The 24348-nt window shown below is 41.4% G+C and overlaps 1 protein-coding gene across 3 annotated transcripts in view; it reads left to right on the top strand.

Annotated features, from left to right (window-relative positions):
* The window catches only part of FBXO15 (F-box protein 15), a 173930-nt gene extending 150493 nt beyond the window's left edge, over nt 1–23437 (top strand). For all 3 annotated transcript variants that reach the window (XR_001178345.2, XR_006608182.1, XR_006608180.1), the window contains 6 exons: nt 11352–11427; nt 13758–13836; nt 16677–16707; nt 17934–18777; nt 21447–21560; nt 23355–23437. The gene's annotated coding sequence lies outside the window, so the exon portion shown is untranslated. The remainder of the gene's footprint in view (nt 1–11351; nt 11428–13757; nt 13837–16676; nt 16708–17933; nt 18778–21446; nt 21561–23354) is intronic.
* The last annotated feature ends 911 nt before the right edge of the window (nt 23438–24348 follow it).

Raw genomic sequence — 24348 nt, 5'->3', positions numbered from 1 at the left:
CATCATTTCTATTTTGTAAATGGAGAAACAGGCTCTGTGAAGTTGGGTGACCATATGTCCCGAGGTCCACAGTTAAAGTGGAAATCTGCCCTTTGGATCTCTGGACTCCGGACTCCTCTCCCAAGGACCTTACAGGAGGATTTTTCCTCCATCAGCAGATGTCACGCAGGATGGAAATGTTGCTCACAGGGCACACTGGGCTGGGTTCAGCATGACCAGTAGTAGGCTCTTGGAATCAAGTGTGAGCAGGTGGGTGAAGAGGGTGAAGTTACTTTGGACACCCCTACTAGTAAAGACAGCTCATTAGATACTGCTAACGGATCGCTGGATTAAATGCAAAGTCCTTAACTACAGGCTGGTTGGCTTGTGTGGCTTCCTGGCCCTCATGGTGCCTCTTGAGAATCTTGATTGTGGTTGGTGGGTTGAGCAAATAGTAAGTTGAGGCTGTGATTTCTGGCCGCACATTAAAATCTCCTGGAAACTGAGAAATCTGAGAATCCTGAACCTTTCTGCTTCCAGTGGTCATATTCGGTGTAATAACTGTGTGTGTGTGTGTGTTTAAAGATTTTATTTATTTATTTGACAGGCAGAGATCACAAGTAGGCAGAGAGGCAGGCAGAGAGAGGAGGAAGCAGGCTCCCCGCTAAGCAGAGAGCCCATAGGCAGCTTTTGATAGAGCCTTAGACCCTTAAGAAAATAATACCTCTGGGTGGCTCAGTTGGTTGGGCTACTGCCTTTGGCTCAGGTCATGATTCTGGAGTTCTGGGGTCAGGTCCCGCTTCAGGGTCCCAGCTCCATGGGGAGTCTGTGTCTCCCTCTGACCTCTCCTCTCATGCTCTCTCTCTTTCTCAAATAAATAAATAAAGTCTTAAAAAAAAGAAAAAGAAAAAGAAAATAGTAGCTCGTGGTCATGCAGGCCTGCCCAGCCAGCCTGCACGAAGGCAAAGCAGAACAGACCATTTTCACCCTTTCTGTTCCTGGATCTCTGGCCATCTAGTGAACTCCATGGACCCCTTCTTAGAATAACGTTTCTAAATGCACAAAACCCTACATTTACAAAGGAAACAAATAATATAAAAGTGCAGTTACCTACTCAGAAAGAAGAAATTTGTGATCTCCTAACACAGGTGCTTTATAAATGAACGAAATGACGTCTCATGTGCATCAATGACCAGGATGATTTAGAAGCCCTGATGAATGACATTCGCAACAATTGTATATAAAGTGAAGCAATGCTAGTGACCTCACTTTGGTGGGTTTTCCGCTCGAATAATCCAGGAGATGCTAAATTTGCATTAGGGGTGAGCGACATAAGGACAGTCTTTTCCCATCCGAAGGCCCTGCTATGTTCCATCCGCAGCTCCGAAGATATTTACAAAATGGAGTTTTGCGGGATGTTAATGGGTATTAGGATTTAAAACAGCTCTGTGCTTAGAGACACTTGGAACACGGTCCGTTGAACAAAGTAAAACACGTTCCTTTATTGCGGAGCTTTTTAAGATCCTTCCAATCTATTCCAAATCTCCAAGGGGCTGTTTTCAAACCACTGCACCAAGGAACTCTGGAGAGGAGCGACTCCTGAAGCCGGAGTGCGCTTCGGGAAGACTCTTGTAGGGAGGGAGAAGCCGCACAAAGGAGCCCAGGCCAGGCCCATAGAGGGAAGGGCTCCCTGGGGGTCGGGAAGCAGCTCAGCCCTGGGGCGGGGGGTTGTCGGGAGCATGGGGGGAAGCACGTGCCTCTGCAAGGAGCCCTGCCTGGGGAGCCCTGCAGACCCCGGAGCCCACAGCTGGCGAACGTGGCCCTTGGCAGTGGCTTCAGATTCTTGAGAATCAGCAGCCGCAGCGCCCGCGGACGGTCGGCCTGATTCCCCACGTCTCGCCTTCACCGCTTCTCCAAGACTCCAGGGACCCCGAGACCTTCCTTCTCACGCCGGCTGCCTGTGTTTTTCATCCCTCTTCTTTCTGGGAGGGAAACACGTTGTTTTTCTTACATCAGGAACACAAGGCCCAGTAATAAATGTCACTCGCTGAGCGTGCATTTCATGCCAGGTGCTGTGCGAAGGCCTTCACCCGGCCCCGGCCACGGAGACTATGCTCCGGACTCTGCATCGCAGCGCCCAGTGAGGAGAAAGCCGGTGATGGCCCACTTGTGCAGCTCTGGGCCTGTCTGGCTGCTGCCTGCAAGCTTCGTGGCTCTGAGAGTGGTGGCTGCCACTGGAATCCGGGGGTTTGCGGGACAGCCTTCACTTGCTCTGAGAGCGGTGGCTGCCACTGGAATCCGGGGGTTTGCGGGACAGCCTTCACTGTGCCTTGTCTCCTGGCCCTGGGGAGGGAGGGCATGGGATGGAGCCAGGAGACTGGCCTGGGCCTGGGGAGGGATGTGCAGTGCGGGGACATCGCTGTGTCCACTCAGCCTGCCTCCTTGAGACACTAGCTGCTGTCTCTTTCCAGAGAGCACACCATCCTTCTTTTGGATGACCAAAGAAATCATTCAAGAGTGAAACGAAGGGCTGCTTATCTCCCTACAGGATCCAAGCTCAATGTAATGAATGGAGAGGGCGATAATTGGCCAATCACACGTTAAATGAATACGCCAGACCTTCACTGAGAACCAGCAATTTCATGCCATAATCGACAATAAACCACGACTGTGGAAAATACTTCTGCAGCAGCATCAGGGCTGCTGTCTTTCCTGGGCATTATATTTTCCTTTCAGAAAATACAATCTCCTTCCAACCACCTCGCGCTCACCCTACCAACTCGGTGCTTTCCACGTTCTCCCAGATTTCCCGTCTCCACTTACTAGTTTTTCTTGATGGGTGTTTGAAAATGCTGAAGCTTGAGGCAACATAGCCATGACTCAAATATTTTCTTATCATTGATATGTACCAGATACATAAGCTAGAGGAGATGGCATGTGTTTTATAGCTAAATGTTTTCTGTTAAACATGTAATTTCATACATATGCATCAGAAAAGTGATTTGAAGTTCTTTCATCATATAGTTTGGGTTGAAAGAGATTCTTAGTTTCTTCAAAAAAAAAAAAAAAAACAACAAACAAAAAACCAGTCCTTTAAAATTGTTTATTTTTTTTTTTTTACAAACACTCACTTACTGAACATGTACTCCCCGCCAGGCCCTATGTTAGGCATTTGGATATAGAGAGAGGCTTACTGCAGTTCTGTTTTGAGAAGAGAACAACAGAATAATTTTTGTTATTAAAGAGACTTTAATCCAGATGTCGAGGGAGAAAAGAAGATTAAAATACACGATTGAATAATCTAGTTATCCCAAAGAGATTATCTGAGGAAAGAGATATAAAATTTTTAGAAATGATTGCATAACCTTATTTTGACCAAGATGACTGAAACTAAAGTTAAAATAGTATTTATTGCCCATACTTGAATGTGTGCACAATTATATAATATGTTTAAGAATATTAAATGTGGGGGCACCTGGTTGGCTCAGTTGGTTAAGTGTCTGCTTTTGGCTCAGGTTGTGATTCCGGGGTCCTGGGATGGAGCCCTGTATCTCAACTCCCTGCTCAGTGGGGAGTCTGCTTCTCCCTCTCTCTCTGCCCCTCGTGAATGCTTATGTTCTTTCTCTCTCAAATAAATAAATAAAATCTTTTTAAAAAAGAATATTAAAGGTATACACAAGTATGGTAGAGCATTTAAATTAAAACCATGGCTAAGAATTTAACATGACTTTGGTATAGTGTGTGTGGGTGTGTGTGTGCGCGCGCTCATGCGTGTGTGTTTGTTGGGAAAGCTATACATAAGCCTCAATAAATCTGAATTTAAGGTTTAGGCTTTTATCCAGGAAATGTATTACTAAGACTCTGGAGAAAAAGCAAGTTGATAATTTAATGAAAAATTTGGACAATCCAATGAAAACTAAGCCAAAGCTATGTGCTACCAGAGGTTTTTCTAAATTCTTCAGAGCTTACTTTAGCTTCACATATTTAAAAGTCAACCCTGTTTTGATTTAAAGGTTTAAACAGCTTAGAGTTTTCTAACGAAGATTTAAAGAATTTGAGGAAGGGCAGGCCAGTTAATCGTAGATGTGAATTCAGTTGAAATACTGATTCAGGGTTTAAAAAATCATAATAGTTGGCAGGAATGGGGAGGCATTCTATTCATATGATCTACCTTTGATGTTTAAATTAATCTTCAAATGCTTTTTTGGCGATCAAAGACAAAGGTTGACAACTGGTCTCCCTTTGCACTGCTGCTGAGTAAAATCAAACCAAGCACCCAGCCTTTGTGATCCTGGACACAGCCCCCACACCCGTCTCACGGATCTGCTGGATTGCTGCCTCCCCAGTGAGTTGGTGTGAGGCAGTGACGTCCCAGGCAGGCTCTGGTTCTGTCGTGTTATCCGGGAGGGGAGACCTAAAGCTCTGGTGAATGGAATAACGTGCTGGGAGAGATTGTGGGTCCCGACAATGGGAAGAAATGCTCAACGCCAACACTGAAATAACTCTGATTCTTGGTGCAGTTAGGATGAAGTCTGAAACAGTCACTCATGGTGGTTTAGAATTTAAACTCCAGAGAAGAAAGGGAGGGCATCCTGGAGGATCCTGTAGCATAATGGGGAGAACTCTGCACGGAAAGTTCTGGAAACCTGAGTCCATCCTAGCAAAGACCTTTATGGGACAGTTACAAGTGGCAGCAGATTGGAAAGGACAAGGGGCTCTTGGAGATCTTGGCTGTAGCGTCCCTCTTTCCCTTCCAACAGCCCTCATGGGGACACTGGTGGTGGCTTCATAGTGCTGGGTGGAGTGTTGTGAAGCAAGTCACTGCCCTTTTCAGCCTCAGCATCCTCTGCTGTACAGTGGAAATAACCCATGTGCCTCATGTAACACACCGTATTGTTATAGAGTCATATCAAACCACCCAGAGTAAGTATATACTTGTAATGGCTATGAAACATAGTTTAGGCGTGTGTGCGTGCGCGTGTGTGAGAAAGATTTTTCCAGTCTCCTTTATTTTTAACCTTGATTCTCTGCTGTATTTACTGTACATCCTCCTTTTTATTTCATTTTATTTTTTAAATAGAGACGGTATATATCTAAGGTATACAGTGTGATATCACCTACATATACATAATGAAAAAACCACTACAGATAAGCTACCTGACATTATCTTTTCACATAGCTACCGTTGTGTGTATGTCTAGTGAGAACAGCTGAAATCTACTCTTTTAGCAAATTTCCAGTATTCCATATTAACAGTATTATCATTATTAATTGTGATTATATTATTACCTCTAACTATGGTTGTCGTGCTGCACATTACATTAGATCTCTAGACTTAATCCTCCTATGTAACTAGCTTTTTACACTCTACCAACATCTTCTGATTTACCCCACCTCCCACTCCTGGTAACTGCTCTTCTGCTCTCTGTGACTATGTATTTTCCTTTTTTAGACTCTCCAGATAAGTGAGACCATCCACGGTTTTTTCTTTCTGTGCCTGGCTTATTTCACTTAGCAAATGACCTCCCAAGTTCATCCATGTGCTTGGAAATGGCAGGACCTTTTTTAAGATGAAAAATATGCCATTGTATGTATAGAACACATTTTCTTTTTCCATTTATTCTTTGACATTTAGGTTGTTTACGTATCTTGGCTACTGTGAATAATGCGGCAGTGAACGTGAGAGCACCAATTATCATCTCTCCCAGGTTCCAATTTCACTTCCTTTGGTTATATACTCAAAAGAGAGATTTCTGGCTCATATAATATTTCTATTTTTAATTTCTTGAAATTCATACTGTTTTCCATAATGGCTGTACTAATTTATATTCTCATCAACATAGTACAAGGGTTTCTTTCTCTCCACATCTTTGCCAACACTGATGTTTCATTTTTTTTGGGTAATAGACAACCTAACAGATGTGAGGTGATGCTTCATTGTGGTTTTGCATTTGCATATCCCTGAGGAACAGTGCTGTAGAGTATCTTCTCATGTACCTGTTGGTCACTCATATATCTTCTTTGGAAAAATGTCTATGAGGGTTCTCTGCCCTCCTTTTAATCTTTTTTTTCCCTGCTGTATAGTTGTACGAGTTTGTTATATATTTTGGATATTAATCCCTTATCAGACACATGATTTGCAAATATTTTCTCCCAATTTGTAGATTGTTCTTTCATTTATTTTTTCTTTTTCTGTATGGAAGGTTTTTAGTTTAATGAGTCCCACTTGTTTATTTTTGCTTTTGTCGGCTGAGTTTTTAGTGCCATACACAAAAAATTGTTGCCAAGGCCAAGGTCAAAAGTTTCCTCCCTATGTTTTTTTCTAGGAGGTACAGATACAGTTTCTCATGTATAAGTCTTTATTCCATTTTGTGTTTACTTTTGTGTTTGGTGTAAGATAAAGGTCCGTTTTCATTCTTTTCTATGTGAATATCCAGTTTTTACAACACCACTTGTGGAAGAGATTATCCTTTCTCCACTGAGTATTCTCGGATCCCATGTCAAATATTTGTTGACTGTATGTGCAGGGTTTTATTTGGGTTCTCGGTTCTGTCCCATTTGTCCATTGGGCCTGTTGATATGTCATTACCAAACTGTTTTGATTACTATAGCTTTGCAAAATAATTTTAAATTAAGACTATGATGCCTTCAACTCTCTTCTTCTTTCCCAAGATTGCTTTGACTGTTCAGGGTCTTTTGTAGTTCCATAAGAATTTTAGAATTATTTTTTCTATTTCTATAAAAAAATGCCATTGGAGTTTTTGTAAGCATTGCACTGTAGATCTGTAGATTGCTTGGGGTAGTACAGACATTTTAACAATATTAATTGATTAATTAAACAATATTAACACATTAACAATATTAATTCTTTCCATCTATGAACATGGTATCTTTCCATTTCTTTATGTCTTCAATTTCCTTGATTGGTGTTTTGCACTTCCCAGTGTACAGATCTTCCACCTCCTTGGTTAAACTTATTCCTAAGTGTTTTATTCTTTTGGATGTGGTTGGAAATGGGATCATTTTCTTGATTTCATTTTCAGACATGTTGTTGGTGTAAAAGGTGGAACTAATTCTTGTATTATGTTGATTTTGTATCCTGCAGCTTTACTGAATTTGTTTGTTCTAACAGATTGTTTTTGTGTACATCATCCTCCTTACGACACAAACTGTAACCAGGAGGAAAGCAAGGGAGACGGCAGACGACTAATTATAACTAAATTAACCAAGTAAAATGTCTTTTTTTAAGTCAAAATATTTCTTGAACTGAAATATCTGAAGCAACTACAACTTCACTTAACTTTTTCAGATCAAATGAAAAGAGGCAGCAGGATCTCCAGACGAAAAAATCGCATCAAGATTAGTTTCTTCTAGTTTGCCATGTGCCTTGGGAATGCCATGCAGCCGGTCCAGTATTCAGGCCTTTCCCTGTCATAATGAGCAGAGTTAACCCGTTTCATACGATTTTTAGGGGAGGAATGAGTAACGATTCCATTGTTTAGTTAAAAGTGAAGAGCCTTTGTTAGTGTTTGGTGATGACAATTTTGATACTAATGGTGTTGAGGACACTTTAGTGGGAAGTGGTTTCGCCAAGGCCTTCACTTTACTTCGTCTCCTCACTTGTGCAGGTGCACGGGGAAGGGCGGATCCTGCTCCGTGCTGAGCGGAGTATTGAGTTCGTGTTGTGCAGAAAGGGGCGCTGGGATCCTGCCCTGCCAGCAGTCAGCCTTGCTGACATGTGAGGAAGACCACACACAAAGGAAGCTGACGGACTGAAATCAGGGTTGGCTCAGTCATCAACTCTCTTCTGGAAATGCACACTGTCCCTCTGGAAATGGGGTTTCCAGAGGGACAGTGTGCAGGTGCATGGACTCTGGAGGCTGAAGATGTGGGAGTGGGGTGTGGGGCGGATATTAAATATTGAACAACTATTAAGACAGGGCTTGGGCGCAGTCAGTCAGACGGTATACATGTAGGAAGGGCCAAGTCATCAGTTCTGGGTTGTGGGAAGACGGAGGGGGCCTGGAAAGGTGTCAGGGTGGCCAGGGCAGTGGGAAGGGGGAACTGGAGGTAGAGGATTGGAGAGAGTTTGGGAAGTGGTTATTTACCAACCAGTGCAACACAATTTCAACATTTCACTGACCAGTGCAGCTGTATCAGTATGGGCTGCCTGGCTTCCAGAAAGACCTGCTTTTGACCCTGACCAAAGTGTTGGACTTGGTCAAACTGTGTTACTTCTCAGACTTTCAGTTCCTTCATCTGGGAAGTAGGGTTGTTGGTAATACAGACTTTGTAATATTGCCCTGAAGGTTAAATGAGATAATGAGTGAGAAATGGGAGCTTCGAGCCTGGCCCGCAGAAGGTATTCCATGAATGGCAGCTGTTCTATTGCTATGGTTATATGCTTTCTGTCTGTCCTCATTGGTATTTTAAAGGAAACAGCTTGGTGTGTATTGAGCTCTTTTTGGGAGGAGATTAGTCATTGCTGTTTAGATTTTATTTGTGCAGAGATTTCTGCTTAAATTTTATGATAATCTTAAAAACACTGATAGAAGAAAATGCAAACACGATGCTTTAATTTGCTGTGTTATTACTACCATAACTAAATGATAACTGACTCACAGATTAAGAGTTTCTGAGATGTAGAAAAATCTTCATGATGTGCTTGAGGACAGTGTCTTCATTTTTTCAAGTTATTGGGGCTCTTCTTCTGAATCACAGTTCTGTTTAGTGGCTTTTTTTTTTTTTTATCCTGCTTTTGGATGAGGGAAGGGATAAATGAAATAAACTCTGATGGGAACGAATCTTTTTTTAAGATTTCTGTAATCTTAACAAAACGCCTTGGAACATTCAGAACAAGCGTATCAGTCACAGAAACGTTATGAAATACTATGTGAATAGAATGATTTTGAATGTACAAAGGAGCTCACTAACTAAAAGAATATTTTGGAGCAAATCAATTTTTAAAATTTTTAAAAATATTTTCCTTTCACATATTTATCTAAATTACTCTACGTGTGTGTGTGTGCTAAAGTAGATGTTCTTTTTTGATCAACAAACTTTTTTTTTTTTTAAGATTTTATTTATTCATTTGACAGAGAGAGATCACAAGTAGGCAGAGAGGCAGGCAGAGAGAGAGGAGGAAGCGGGCTCCCCGCTGAGCAGAGAGCCCGATGCGGGACTCGATCCCAGGACCCTGAGATCATGACCCGAGCCGAAGGCAGCAGCTTAACCCACTGAGCCACCCAGGCGCCCCAATCAACAAACTTTTTTGATCAACAACATTTCTAAATGTTCCAACAACTTTTTGAGCGATCATTCGCATGGCCTGCAGCTCACCCATTGAACATCCACAATTCAGTGGTTTTCAGTGTATTTGCAGAGTTATGCAGCGATCACCACAATTGGAGTTGGAATATTTCCATTGCCACAAAAAGAGGGTTTAAAGTATTTGTATTTGTGAATTTCCCAAAAATTTCGGATTTATTTCTAATTATATTCTACTGTGGTCAGAGGACATTGTTTATATAATTTCAACCCTTTAAACCCGAGGGGGGGTTGTTTTATGGCCTCATATGTGGTTTACCCTGGAGAAGGTCCAGGTGTGCTGGAGGAGAAAGTGAGTCAGTGGTAGCTGCGTGAAGTGCTGTATAGATGTGCCACATCTGGCTGGTTTACAGGACTGTTCAAAGCTTCAGTTTCCTTGTTGGTCATCTGCCTAGTTTTTCTACTCGTTGTCCATGATTCCATCCAATATTGGGGTATTGAAGTCTCCAGTAGCTGCTGTGAACTGTCTAGTTCTCCCTTCAGTTCTGTCTGTTTCTCTTCATGCGTCTCCGAAGAGAGATCCGTGCCTCCCAGACCGGGCGCGGGCGAGAGGGAGCCCTGTGGTGTTGGCAGCTCTCCCCAAGACCAGGGATTCCATCTTGCAAGCAGCTGTGGAATTACTCACTGACTTTTGTGTGATAGAGACCCTCCACTCAGTTAATTCTGATAATTGATTGTGTTCAGTTATAATCATTCAATCATATATATCAATTATACATAATTTGATTATATATCAATAAATTATAAATTGATTATATATCACATTTTGCTGGTTGCAGGGGAGATGTTAGAATAAACATTTCTGCTTTCTATAGTGACACTGTTTCAAACGCACTTCCCTCTAACTTGTCCTGTGATTTTTAACGGTTGACTTCCCATCTACCTATGCAGTGTGCATAGTGTTATTATCTAATTACTCGCATGGATGTAGATAAACTATGTGGGTGAGAATAAACGGCCCGGGGAACATTTTTAGTACAAAGTTCTTAACCTGACCTTCTGAGTTTCTAGCACACAGCTTTATTTCTGCTGGGCTCCGACCCCATCCATTGCTCAGGTTTTCTGTTCACTGCTCTTTTCTGGGATGGTATTTGTGCATTTTTTTTGGTCTCACTTTTTGACTGTTGTTCCCTGTTTCAGAGTGCTTCCCAAACATATCTCGTCTGTCCTCTGCCCCCCGCCCCCAGTTTTGTGTGTGTCTGTGTCAAATCTCTTGTGGCTGTATAAGAATGAGTCTCTCACTAGTTAGCAGTAGAACAAACTCTGTAACATGTGATTTGTATCAACGTACACTACTACCTCTGTTTACACTCTGAATAATTAACCTGTGGCTTTACATAGTACAAGTAATTGTAAATATCCTTTCACAGGCCTGGGCATTTCTGTCTGTGTTTATGTAGGAACTTGCTCTGTTTTCATTTTGTTTTGTTTACACTGAGCTTTAAAATGTAATTTGCTTCAGATCTTTCTTCCATAGGAAGGAACATTTCTAAATATTCTCTTATTTATTTATTTATTTATTTGACAGAGAGAAATCACAAGTAGGCAGAGTCAGGCAGAGAGAGAGGGAGAAGCAGGCTCCCTGCCGAGCAGAGAGGCCGATGTGGGACTCGATCCCAGGAACCTGAGATCATGACCTGAACTGAAGGCAGAGGCTTAACCCACTGAGCCCCACAGGCATCCCATTTCTAAATGTTCTAAGGGAACGTTTCTCCCTCATTACAAATAGTTTCTATTTTATACAAATGAATGTGTACAACATGTAATACTTTAATACCATGTAATATTGGTCTTTGATATCTTATTTCTATTTGTGGAGAGATATTATTTGGGAATAAAGTTTCTCATTTATTGGCTAATCTAAACCTATTTAAATCCATAATTTCTCCTGGTGATTATAGAGACTTGATCACAAGGATAAAAGAGCTATTTTGAAAGTATCTTAACATTTATAAATTTCTTTTTTAGTTACTTCAAAATAAAAACCCCTCGATTTTTTTCTTCGCTTTTCTAACTTTGCATCTACACCCTTTCTTCACGTTTAGAGGCAAGTAAAAACAAAGTCTTCACCCGCGCCGACCGGTTTAGGCAACTGCACATGTCTTCAGCTTGACACAGGAGGTAAGAGTCTGGTGGGGGTCCTACCTGTGGAGAAGCCACAGAAGCCAGCGACGTGCTTGAGACATTATTATTATTATTATTATTATTTTATTTTATTTTATTTTTTAGCTCAAATTGATGAAACCCAGCATTTGTTAGGTCTTGGAAGTTGAGTGGGTCAGTCTCTCAGAAAGCCTTGAGGAAGTTGGTACCTAGTAAACATGCGGACACTAAATGAAAACACCTGGGAGACAGAAACCCTCCTAATATTTTTTATTCCCTGGTGCAGTCATTTGAGGTCCTGTGGGAACCACTGTGAGTACTAGGATGAAAAGACAGTGGCAGGACATCTGCCCGCAGAGGGTGGGCCCGCCGTCCTTCTGAGAAGGAGACCCCGCCAGAAAGTGTAGGTCCTTCCCATCTGGCACACATGTGGGGGCTCCCAGGAGCCGAGCGTGCACCGTCTCCAAGCTCAGGCAGAGACTCAGAAGTAGCTGAAGTCGCTGGCTGGCCGCTGGGGTCTGTGTGGTGGTCAGCGCCTCGGAAGGAGGCAGGACTAGAATGCAGAGCCGGAGCTTCGTTTGCGTGGCGCGTCCTGGGCCGTGTTCCACCCGAGCTGAGAGAATTCAGAGTCCTTCCGAGAAGGCCACACGTTTCTCAGAGAAGGAATTTCTGAAGTCCTTCTAAGTCCATGTGCTGAGCACTTACTGGGTGGCAGGTACTGCTCTAAGAGATTGGTGCGCAAATAATTTCTTTCCCTCTAGTTGCTCGGGGTGACGTCGCACAGCTGAGTGTGTGCTCACCTTTCCCATGGTTTGCTGAGGACGGAATGGATTCTGCAGGCTAAGTCAGTGTCCCTCACTGCCCTGGTTTGCAGAGGCGGCTAGACACTCAGGGAGAGTGGTCAATGACACTGATTGGGAGACTGATCACTGAGGCACGGAGGGTCAACACCGAAGGTGGAGGGGGACTGGGGAGAAGCCACCGGGAAGAGCGTCTTGCTGAAAACTGATGGACTTCCTCTGAGGACCCACTTGGAAGTATCTGTTTCCTAGAGTGGAGCTTCTGGGCTGCGAATGGCACCCACCTCCTTGCTCAGAAATGCAGGAGGACCCACTGCAGAGGCTCTGTGGGCAACTCTGTTGCTCATTTTTGACATGGACATTGAGGCAGGATTGTAGCTCCTTTTTCCTTTTTAAAAGAACCTCCACGGAGGCAGTACCCTGACCTTTAAGAGGGTTGATCAGCCCCGGGACTAGTGAGTAGGCAACAGCAGACTTGGAAGATTGAGGCTTTCCTCCAGCACTCCTCAGTTTCACCTGAAATTCCAGTTCCATTGAATACGGGCACACACCGGTTTACTTTCTGTAAATCCCGCATCCTTTCCCTTCTTCTCTTTCCCTCCCTCCCTGTCTTCCTCCTTTTCTGTGTTCCTCTGTTTTTTTTTTTTTTTAATCGAAGAAGTATTCACTGAGCATCTACTATGTTCCAGGCAATGTTACGTGTTGGGCATTCAGTGAACAGCAAAATATGGTCCCCGGTCCCCGGGAGGTTTATTGTTTAATAGGTGAGGCATTCAAAGAGCCATGTAAACACAGAAGTAAAATCACAAGTGTGACAAGAGCACAGAGAAAGCACGTGATTGTGTGAGACCAGTGGCAGGGCCGTGTGGTCTATTTAGGACGAGCAGGGCAGGCTGTCTGATGAGAGAGTAATTCAGCCAGGAAACAGGATGGTTTGGACTCAGCCTCCTCTGAGTCTGTGGGAGCGCCCAGACTGAGCGAGGTCCATGTGGGGGGAGCCGAGAGCAAACAGAGCCAGGAGGAGGTGAAGCTGAAAGGCGAGGCCAAGGCCAAGCGTGGAAGGCGCGCTCCGTTTGAGGAGCCCTGATGCTCATGGGATGGTACGGTGGACTTGGTTTCGGAGTGCTCTGGGTCCAGGGCAGGCAGGCTTTGAATGGCAAGCAGGGCTGGACTTGCAGTGAAGCACTGGGGACAGGGCACAAGCCCGATGTTCCCCTGAGACACCCCAGAAGGATAGGTCAACTAAAGGTGCATTTGGCCTCCAAGTTCTCATGTTATTATGTATTATCTTTTTATGAAAAGTGCAAAAAAATCAGGAGTTCAGACAAGCCTAGGTGTTGCTGCTTGATGAGTCTCTAAGTGTTATAGAAGCCCTCGGAAGGCTGGGGACTGGTTTCACAAGCTGCTTCTTTGCAGGCAGCAGAGCCATTCTAATACTGAGGCTCTTTCCCTCAGACAGTTTGGAAAAGAAGGGGCTTTGATTCATGCATGTATCAACTTCAGTATCAAGGGTATACAGGCATCATTTTAAATTTACTCTCCATTTAGTTTTATCTAGTTTTGGACTTGTGTGTATGGTGAGGATACTTCTCCGTGAAGCCTGTCATGACTCAGCTACCTGCACATGGTATGTGTCCTCCTCCCTTGTCTCAATGTCTGGCTTTTCTAGTCGTCCCCACTTGGGATTCAAAGAAACGTCCCAGCAGAATTCGGCACCCACAATGTGTCGCTTGGTTTCCTCTGTGTGTGTGCGTGTTTTTAATTATTATTTATTTATTAATTTGAGAGAAAGTAAAGGGGGTGAGAGGAGGGACCGAGGCAGAGGGAGAGGCAGACCCCCCGCTGGGCAGGGAGCCTGATGCGGGGCTCGATCCTGGAACCCCAGGATCATGACCTGAGCCAAAGGCAGATGCTTAACTGACTGAGCCACCTGGGTGCCCCAGTTTTCTCTGTTGCATACTTGTGTGTGGACATGTCCCAGAGGGCTTCTTGGGCTCTGAGGGTGGCACTGAGACTGAAGAGAGAAGGAACAGATGGTCCTGGGATTTGTGATGTGTGTTATAAAGCTTCTCACTAGTACTATCTACACTTAAAAGTGGGCTAATGATTGAAATAAGTGCCTGGGTGAATGAGATAATATGGGATGGTTAACCCTAGAACAACACAAGTTTGACCTGCACAGGTCCACTTATATGGGGATTATGTTCTATAAATACAGTCTAGTATTATGTGATTTTCTTAACATTGCTTTCTTCTAGCTTACTTTATTATAAGAACACAATGTATAATACATATAACATAAAAAATATGTGTTAATTCACTGTATATGTTATTGATAAGGCTTCTGGTCAACAGTAGGCTATTAGTAGTTAAGTTTCTGGGAAGTCAAAGGTTATATACAAATTTCTGACTGCACGGTGGTTGGCAGCCCTAACCCCTACCCTGTCTAAGGGCCAACTGTACATCATGGAGCATCTTGCTCAACTGTTTAATCTAACAGTGTGCTTCAGGTAACATAAAATACAATTTGGGACAATAATTTATGTCACAATAAATCTGAAATGAAAAGTTGATTTAAAAAAAAAACAAAACCCTTACATACACAAACCATCACATTTCCAAAGTCAATGCTTCCTAAAGATCCATGAGAGATTTTTCAGAACTTTCTTGGCTTTGCCTAAGTTACATAGTATCTCCAAGATCATTGTGAGAACAGTCAGAGGGGCAAGGTGATATGAAGGAAGCATGTGAACTTTGACAGCAATTAAATGTGCTGTAGGGAGAGAAATCCTCATTAGGATGGCATCCAACTACCACAGCAACAAATGTGCTTTATCTCCCACAGTCATACCCCCAGAATTCCACTTCAACTCTAATTTGAAGTCAAATTCATTGCCATTTTCTGCCTGTAGACTATTAACAGGATATAAAACATAATGATATTATGATTATCTTAGAAGGGAAGAGTATTCAAGGTAGACAGAAAAAGCTCATTCCTTCAAAAAATGTAAATACTTATTAGCCAGGTACAATGGAAGGTACTCAGAGGAAAGCAAGTGAACAAGAAAGTATAATTCTTCATTTCAATGACTTTACAGCCGAGTGGGGCAAGTTGACCATTAGAAGAGCAATTACCTACTGTATTTAATACATGCTACCCTATATTCCAATGAGGGACACACAAAGGGGGCATCTACCAAGACAGATGTCCTAAGGGAAGTGGCTTCTACACCAGTAAGAGTCAGCCAGGGATAGACATGGGGGGGGAGCCTGAGGAAGGGTTATTTATACCGACACAATAACATGTACAGACACAGTAGGATGGTGCTATCTGGGAACTGATGACTGCTTACACCACCACACATAATAAAGGGCTTAGGGCAGGACCCCCAGTGGCACAGGATCCTAAATATTGCCAGGCTTAGTCATGGCTGGCTCTTGCTTTTGATGAGATGAAGCAAGGAAGGCCTTGGCGTTTCAGCAGATCAGGATATGGGGGTGTTAATAGGGCCTGACACCTCCCAGTGCAGACATGTGGGTTTCCTGAGGCTCTTGTCCCTCTCATACACTGTAGTCTGTTGGTTCTTTACACAGAGGCATGCTATTAAAAAGGCCTTGGGTCATGATGAGTGAGAAGAAAGCACCCCTTTGTCCTAGAGACCATATTTTAAAGCAGGAAAAGTGCTTTCATATATGCTGTCCATAATTGTGATTCCTTCAATTTCACTGTGGACCAGTACTTGCTCCTGAGAGGCCTCAGAAAGAATTCTCGGGCTTTGGTGCTGGTGGTCAGGTCAAGAGAGCAGGCTGGAAAGGGGAGCTAAATTGGAGCTGTCCATGGTGCTCATCCTATTGGCCGCCTGGTCAGCTGCTTCTTGGGCATTAGTGCTCAACCTAGTTGCAAGCCATTTTGCTTTCACCTTGATCGGGACTCCCAGCACACTGGTCAAGCCACTGATATTTTGGTTACATTGTATGCTTGACCTCCTCAGCTCCTTGCTTGGCTGACCACACTTTCTCCTACTCTGCCTGATTCTACTGATGCCTGGTATGTTCAGGGGCCACATTGTTCTGCTCTGGTTTCTGCCGAATGCCCTTGGATTTCTTTCCTGGTCAAGAAACAACCCTGTTTTATTGTGAACAATGAAAATGTTCTCTGTTTTTAAAAATTTAAATGAGCATCTGAAAAAAGCTTTCTGGCTATTTGATTCCTATGGGCTGAAGGCAGCTCTCATCAAAATAATAATGGGAATGGAGACAGGTCACTTTTATTATAAGCTGTTGTCTTCTAGGGTTGAATTTTTAATTAAAAGTCATAAAATATCATTTGCAACCGGTATATTTAGGGTTTTATTTCAAGACATGAAGAAAAATATTAGCTCAAACTTAAAAAAAAATATGATGAATCTTGAATTGATTAATTTTTCAATTATTCTTCATGACAAGGGACTTCTCTTTCAATTCCAGATTAAAATCAAAGGGAGTTCGTCAGCTCCAGGTAAATGTTGACTCTTCTGTCTCATAAAAAAGCACTTAAACATGATGAATGGAATTAAGGGGTGAAATGAGGTCTCTTAGCAAAAACAAACATTCAGACAATATTCTTGATTTTTCTGTCTTCTTGCAAGTTAGATAACTTAGAAGTGTTCTGCTAACAATTATAACCCCAATTTTAGACTTTCAGGAAATTAAGTGACATTGTGGGTCTAAATTAAAAACCACCTGTAATATTGAAAGCACTGAATAAAATACATGACAGATTTGAGTCTCGATGTGTGTTGTGTGTGTGTGTGTGTGTGTCTGTGTGTGTGTGTTTGTGTGTGTGTATGTTTCTATGAAATAGCTCTGCCATATTTCAGATATTCACAATACCTTCCTTACTGGAGCCTAAACATATGGGACAATGCAAAGTCTACAGAGGTTTTTAGAATTTATTTATGTAATTTTAAATGTTTCTTCCCTAATTGCTCTGGGGAAATCATACAGGTTTTATCTTTATGTTTACCCTCCCTTTTATAATATTCTCCCTATAGTTCAACTTGTATGTACTACCTTTCTGGGACCTTTTCTGTTTTTGTTCTAATTCCCAATCTGTCTCTAACTGTACAACAGTGCTTGTAGAAACATACACTGTCAAGATTCTGGGAAGATGGCAGTTTGAATGTATTCTAATGCCCTCCTTTCCTAACTATTCACTCTTGACCGCCTTTGCCAAGTCAAATAGTGGTGCAGTTTATCAGAAGGAGTGTCCCAAAAGGTTAATGAGGCTCAGGCTTTGCCAGAGCCTAGGCAGTCCCATTTTGGGGTCAGGAGATTAAAAAGCAGAGATCACTGGAGTAGGAATTTGGTGGCTCATGGGGAAGAGTCTTAGCTTTTAAGGGTCTGTGAATTTCTCAGGAGATGGCTAGAACTTCCCCATGTCCAAGAATCCCTAAAGAGATCTGCTGAACTTTCATTTTTAATTTTTTTAAAGATTTATTTATTTATTTGATAGAGAGAAAGCCAGGGGAGGGGCAAAGGGAGAGAGAATCTCAAGCTGACTCCCCACTGAGCTAGGAGCCTGGGTGTGGGGCTTGATCTTAAGACCCTGAGATCATGACCCAAGTCAAAATCAAGAGTCAGATGCCTAACCAACTGAGCCACCAAGGCACCCCTCTGCTACACGTTTAGAAAGCAGAATTACTGAGCCTGTGGGCCAAGTCTATTCCATTCATTCTTCTCTAGGCTAAAGACTAAGGAGACAAGGGGAGAGAGATGCTTCTTCCTGGTACCATGGAAAAGGGACTTCAACTTACCTGTTGGAACTCTGCCAACTGACTGGGGAAGACCTGAATTTCTGCACACACCTGCGTGTACTCGCCCATGCACACGTACAGGCACTTACTCTGTTATCGGAGTGACTGCTCTCACTTGAAGTCTCTCACCGGCTTTGTCTGAGTCCCGAGTGTGTAAGAACAAAGTGACAAACAGGGCAAAGAAGAATTGATGACAAATGAAATGATGAAAACCATTAGCGCACATAAGGAGATTTATTACAGCACACAAGACTTTCAGAACTAAACATGTGATATTAAAGAGAAAATACTGGTGAGGACAGAATCAGTGCTGAGAAGGCTAAAGAGGGACTATCTTAAAACATAGAACAAAAATATAAAGAGAAATGGAGAGGGCAGATCCTGGCAGTGTAACACACAGAAAACATCCATTGTGAAAAGACCTTCTGGAGGAAGTGCCATAACTAAGGGAATATTAGGTGAATAATAGTGGAATATTTCCTGGAGGTAAGTAGGACTTGAGTCTGCAGAGTTAAATGTGTCCCCGAGGCTCATCCAAGGCTGATAGACACAACACACATGAACATATTCCAGTTACTGTCTGATGCTCAGGAATAAAGAGAAAAGCTTTCATACTCTAAGAAAGAACGACCAGGTTACCTATGAGGGAAAAGAAAAGTTTAGAAATGGCTCTTCTGCAGCTCTGGAAGCTCGTCAGAGAATATGTATTGATCTCCAAGAAGACGCTCCTCTTCCAGGATCCCTCTATGCAGCAGATCCCATCACCGGCCAGGGTGAGTGAAATTTACAAATATTCATGATTCAGAGATTGTCACATCCATAAACCTCATCTGTAGACAATGCACAAAAACGGACTCTAACTAAACAATCAAAGCACCACGACAGGTACTTCATGTGGGAGTGAATTAAAAGGAGGAGGAAGCAGAAGTCAGTAAGCACAATCCTGCAGTAGCTATTAAAAATCTACAAGCAAAGGAAATCACAAAAGAGAGAGAGAGACAAACCGAGAAACAGATGCTCAACTCTAGAGAACACACTGATAGTCATCAGAGGGGAGGTGGGTGGGGGCAGGGGGGAAACAGGTGACGAGCACTTGTGATGGGTGCTGAGTGATGTACGAATTGTTGAATCACCATATTGTACACCTGGATCTAATATAACTCTGTGTGGTAACTACACTGGAATTTAAAATAAAATAAAATTGAATTAAAAAATAAATAATTACATTCAAGATTTTTCAAAAAACATCTAACAGTTCAGAAACAAAAGCATTAGAACCTAGAAGTCACTGTGGGAAGTGAAGGTTCTTGTTTAGGGGAAAAGAAAGCAAAAATACCCCAAAGATTTCCCGTGATGCAGCCACGGGCCCAGAGGCAGAACAAGAAGCGAGGATCGACTCTGGTGGAGACACATCTCCGATGACTGGCTTTCATACAGCACAAAACAAATGTGCGTTTGATAGTGAGTTTCATGAGAGGTCACCAGGGGAAAATGTCAGAGGACAGGAGGACCTTTTACATAAATAATAATCAATAGGAACATGAGTGTTTACTTGACCAAAACAGGGACAGAAGAAAAAGAAAAAGAGAAAACCAGAAAGCAGAATGAATACAATGGAAGGTATAAAACCAAAATTAAAAATAAAAGGATGAGAAAATAGCTCTTGGACAACAATGGAAACAGAAGGAGATCGAGCATGACAACAGTATTAGACAAGGTGAAACTGGGAAGCACTTGAGGTAAAAGAGTGAGGTCTTAGAGTCACAAAACAACCACTCATTAAAAAGAAGTGTCATGACTTTACACACCCCAGCTCATAAGGGCAGAAAAAAATTAAATAACATAATAAAGAAATTTGAGTATGTAGTGTATATTTTTGGATTAAGAATATAGTTTTCTTTCTTCTTTATATTTAGTGAAATATGAAAAAAAAAACCTGGTCATGCCCTGACCACAAGGATCACCTTAGCAAAATAACCAAGATATTTTACAGTACACATTCTCTGAAAATAAATTAAATTATAAATTGATAACAAAAATATGAAACACAGTGTTAATATGAGATCAATGGAGAAATCTAAGAAAGAATAAATGGATCAAGTGTCATGCAAAAATATATGGGATCAGAGAAAGTTGGTCCTCAGTGCCTTGATTAATGAGAGTACGGACCAAGAACATAGGAATTTATCAGATCATTTGAAAAATTATAATAGAACAAAGTTAAGAAAGTTGGAAAACAGAATTAGCAAAGCTAAAAGTTGAAATATATGTGAAATATATGTAAAAATATATGTGAAAGTTTATCTTTATTCAAAAGATAAATAAATGAAAAGTATCTTATCTCTGGAAAAGCCCAGTAAATATGTAAGCCCTCTAAGGAAAAAGATAAAAATTATACAAGAATTAGAAAGAAGAAGGAGAAATAGAAGAAATGAAGACAATTATGAGATAACTGTGTGTATTCCTTGGCCTCAAATTTGGAAACTAGAGGGAAATGGGAAATTTGGAAACTAGAGGGAAATGATGATTTTATAGTGAACCATAAATTACCGAAATTGGAATGAAGACATAGGAAATTCAAATCGACATTAGAGATAGGATTAAAATCTATTATTTAAAAAGCCCAAGGATTAATAGTTTTCATATCCAAGTTCTAGGTGACACTTAAAGAAAAGATATTTTCCAAGTCACTTACATTAAACCAGATTATATGTGAAGGTGGGAAGATCACAACTCATTTTTGAAGCCTTTAAAAATTAAATACCAAAACGTATAGAGGTGGTAAAGAAGAAAATAATATAGATCAATGTCACTTATGAGTAGAGATATGAACATTTCAAGTAAAATGTTAACAAAGATAATGAAAAGAAAAATATACTGAGCAAGTCAGGTCTATTTAAGGAAAGCAAGGAAATTCAGTATCAGGAACTGTATCAACATACTACATCAAACTACATTTCCTCATTGGAGGAAAAAACCAGTATGGTCATGTCTGGAGGCATTAAAAGTATTTGATATAGTACAGTAAAAATACTTGTTAACTTTTGTTGTGTTGATAAAATAAAAATACAAAGTAAAATATAAATAAATAGAAACTACTTCCATATATTGAAATTTCTTTTTATCTTCCATTTTAAAAAAATTTTTATTTTCACTCCAGTATTTAAATTTTATTTTCAGTCCTGTATAGTGAGAATACAGTGTTATATTAGTCTCTGGTGTGCAGTCCAGTAACTCAACACTTCCAAACATTGGCGGCACTCGTCACAGGTGCACTCCATCCCCATCACCTGTTGAAATTTCTTTTCAAAAATTACTGTCAATTACTAAAATGGAAAATCATAGAGTTATTTCTAAACAGAGATGAGTTTCTTTTATCTTTTAGTGGATAATTGGAAATGAATAAATGAATGAAAACAGAATCACTTAAATTATTTTGCAGATTCTACTAAAGTTCACAGGGGAAAAATTAAATAATTGTTATGAAGATCGGAAAATAAAGCATCTTCGCAGAATGATCCTGTCTGGGCTGTCTCCTGTCGTGGAGGAGATCCAGGTGACTTCTACAATGTCCCAGGGTACTGGTCACGGAATAGGTTTTACTGATAAACGGGAGAATTGGAACCTGGCCTGTGTTCCAGTCTCCTAGAAGGATGCCGCTTCTGTCGCTCTCTCTTCCTGGAGCATGAGCATGAGAAAGGAGCTCTGTCTGTGGAATGTGACAGAGATGGAAAACAAGCAGCCTGGGTGTGTAGTGATGGGTATTCCCAGGAGATTCTGGGAAATTCGGTTGCCTTGTACCTGCAGATCTGGGTGAAGGTGTGGACTTTGGTGGCCATGGGGCTATACGGTGACCTCAGCCAGAGGGAGGTCTCAGCTGAGTCTGAGTGCAGCTTGGCTGCCGGCAGAAGGGAGACACCCTAGACTGAGTGTCAGGATCACTCCTACTTCTTGAATGATGGAAAGAAAAGCAAAACATTTCGTTTGCTTGAAGATATGACTTCATAAAAGGAAAACCCAGAAGACTTGACTTGATGAGTATAAGATTAACACATAAAAATCAACAGTTTCTTAACCGTTAGCAATGACCAGCTAAACACAGAAATGTGGAAAACAACTAAAGCTATGAAATATTCATGACTTTGATAAGGGATCTACATTAAAAATAATTATACAGTTTTTTGAAGGATTAAAAAATGTTTTTTTCAATTAGCACAATTACTGCCATGGATGGGAATATTTAATTACTGAAAATCATTAATAAATTCCTCTACAATTTACATGTTATGGGTAATTAAATCCTAAATAGAACCACATTTCAAATTAGATCAAAATTCCCTATAGAAGACAAATATCTAAGAATGAGCAAAAATAATGCCTGATATCAAAAGGTAATATACAGTCCCAAGTAGCATAAAGAGAATCATACACAAGACTTGGATGTATGGGGAACTTAACATGGGACAGGCTTAGTGTTTCAATTCAGTGGATATATATTACCTTAATAAATGTTGCTAGCACAAATGGAAATTTATCAAGAAGAAAAGAAAATTAGACTCTTACCTCATACCCCAAAATAACAAAATTTTAGGTGAATTTAAAAAATAAATGAAAAAAAACTCACATCTTAAAAGTTGATTTAGAAGACTGGGAATTGAGAATGCATAAGGAAGAGAAGAAATCCAGAAGCTGTACAATAAAGATATCACATAAACAACATAAACAGACAGTGGCTTAGAAAAACATTGGCAAAGAATGTTCTGTCTTTTGTTTAAGAAATAAGCCTCTGAATTTGGAGAGAGAAGGGCCAATACAGGTAAAATCATCATATATGATACAATTCCATTTGTATGCGTGTGTATGTGCATCTGTGTGTTTATAGAAAGATATGTGGAGTGTGCTCCCCAAATATTAGTGGTGGTTCTTTTAGGATGGTGGTATTTTAGGTGACTGTACTTATTTAAACTTTCATGTATTGCTAAAAAATTTTATCATGATCATGTTCAATGCATATATCGAGCAAGAACCTTTTTTCTTTAAAAAACAAAACCCCAAAACACAAAAACAGAAAGAATCCACATCCTTCTGGGTGTGATTGTGGGCATTCAACCACGGAGACCTCTGATATTCTGATATTTGCACGAGAATGGCTCTGGTTAAAAAAAATAATAATAACCTGTCGCTTCTGGAAATGCTTTCCTGTTTGAATACGTTGTCCGTATTGAATTCAGTTTTTGACAGAAGCCTTTGGTCAGGAAGCATAAGGAATCTGGTAATGCCCTATTTCTGGGGGTTTTGACATTCATATTTGCATCTTTTATTCTCTCCTTGCTGACGGCAACATCTACAGAGAGTGCTGGTGGGTTTCCTGGAGCGGCTCCCTTGTGGATATGCATCCAGGACAAAGGGACAAACCGATGAATGGTGTCAGAGGTACTCTGTCATTTATTTTGTGGGTGTTGAAAGGCCCTGGCTGCCCTTCAGAAAACCAATAACCCCTCAGGAAGAAAATGATATAATATCGTGTGCTTTCTCTGTGTTAGTTACAAATGGGACAGCGATCCCATAACGTTCTACGGTTTTAGATTATTAGTATGGAGAATGACCTTTGGTCAGACGTTTCCTGTCAGGGGTACAAGTGGACTGCCGTATTGCAAATGTCTACTGATACTTGCTCACCAGGTTCTGAAGGGAGGCTTGTGGAGCTCCTGAAAGTGACAGAGAAAGTTGGTGAAGGATGGGGACAAGGAGCCTCCACAGGTGAAGACTAACGGAGCCTGAAGGGAATTCAGGGAACTTCCAGTTTCCTGACTTTAAACAGAGATGTGCCCACAACTTGAGTTTTTCCAAGTCAGATCTTTGTAACCACATACTAATTTATATTTTTCTTTTTTCCTATCTATGTGGTGGGACCCTTTACATTGAAATTTATTAAGAAGGTGCTATTTACCAGGACCTTTATTGCTGGGGCGCCAGGTGGCTCAGTCGGTTAAGCGTTTGACTCTTGATTTCAGCTCAGATCATGATCTCAGGGTCGTGAAATCAAGCTCTGTGCTGGGTGTGGAGCCTGCTTAAGATGATCTCTCTCCCTCTGCCCCCCCTCCACTTGAGCTCTCTCTCTTAAAAAAAAAAAAAAAAAGAAAAACCTTCATGACTAATATTAATCTGTGTTTGTGAAGTTCTTAAAAATGGCTAAAACAGAGACTGAAGGAGATTCTTTCACTTGGGGTATTGTAAAGATGACCAAAACATTATTGAGGTGGACCAAAACCCTACTAAGGGGTTAGAGAGACATACAGACATTTACTTGGTTAACCTGGGCATAACTAGCTAAATGCACTTGT

This window comes from Mustela putorius, unplaced genomic scaffold (genome assembly GCF_011764305.1).
Source record: "Mustela putorius furo isolate JIRA1106 unplaced genomic scaffold, ASM1176430v1.1 tig00000835_pilon_pilon_pilon, whole genome shotgun sequence".
Taxonomy (NCBI): Eukaryota; Metazoa; Chordata; class Mammalia; order Carnivora; family Mustelidae; genus Mustela; species Mustela putorius.
The sequence above is the reverse complement of the archived record's forward strand: the minus strand, read 5'-3'. Positions and strand labels throughout refer to the sequence as shown.